Source organism: Mus caroli, chromosome 8 (genome assembly GCF_900094665.2).
Source record: "Mus caroli chromosome 8, CAROLI_EIJ_v1.1, whole genome shotgun sequence".
NCBI classification, from domain to species: Eukaryota; Metazoa; Chordata; class Mammalia; order Rodentia; family Muridae; genus Mus; species Mus caroli.
In genome coordinates, this window is record NC_034577.1 from 17,492,185 (window position 1) to 17,493,238 (window position 1,054).

A 1,054-nucleotide genomic window follows, 5' to 3' on the forward strand; every position below is an offset into this window, starting at 1 on the left:
AAAAAAAAAAAAAAAAAGACTAACTAAAAAGCATCCCAGATGTTTAGAAATGAAGAAGTGTGTTTAAAATAACTCACGGACTGATGTGGGGAGGGCTCAGCAGACAGAGTGCTTGCCTGGAAAGCTAAGGACCAGAGTGCAGATGGGAGAAGCCAGGNAACTGAGGCAGGCACAGCAGCCTCCCAGTGCTCTGTAGGCAGGAGGCGATGGGATATCTAGGGACTAGCTAGCAGGACAAGCCAAACTGGTGGCTTCAGATTCAGCAAGGGACACACTTTAATAAAATGGAGAGTCATCAAGACCTTTGGTGCTATCCTCTAGCCTACCTACACATGCTCACAAATACACGTATGCCCCCCCCAAACATACCACATACGTCTGTATATGCACAAGATGTGTGGGCCATGAAAAACGGAAATAGAAGGCCTATTTTAAGCTGAATTATTATATTTTNCTACCAGATAAAATAGTGGATCTAGGCAAAGGGGATCAAATGCCAATAAGAGCAGAGAAATCCCCCAGGGCCTTTTGGCCTTGTGCCCCTCCCAGATGTCTGTCAGCCTGGCTTGGAGTGAGCCTATCAGACCAGTTTTCAGACAGAAGAACGTGTTAGGCGTCGCTGCAAGAGTACACTCAGCAACAGTTACCACAGGAGGAACTAGAAAGGATAGAGGACAAATTTGGAGGAGTGACAGTGGAGGCCCAGCTGCAAAGGGGCGGGGCAGGAATTCAACCCCAGAAGGCAGATGCAAAGAAGCAGCACAGAGAACTGAAACACGCGTGTTTGCTGAGGCTGAGGATCTGGTAGACTGTGGCATGGTGTGTGTGTGTGTGTGTGTGTGTGTGTGTGTGCCTGTCTGGCTGCCTATCTGGGTGTGTATATGTGAGTGTGTGTGATGTGTGTGCCTCAGAGTGTGTGTGTATGTGTGTGTCTGAGTGGGTGTCTGTATCTGAGAGTGTGTGTCTGAGTGGGTGTCTGTGTCTTTGTGTGTGTCTGAGTGGGTGTCTGTGTCTGAGAGTGTGTGTCTTGAGTGGGTGTCTGTGTGTGAATCTG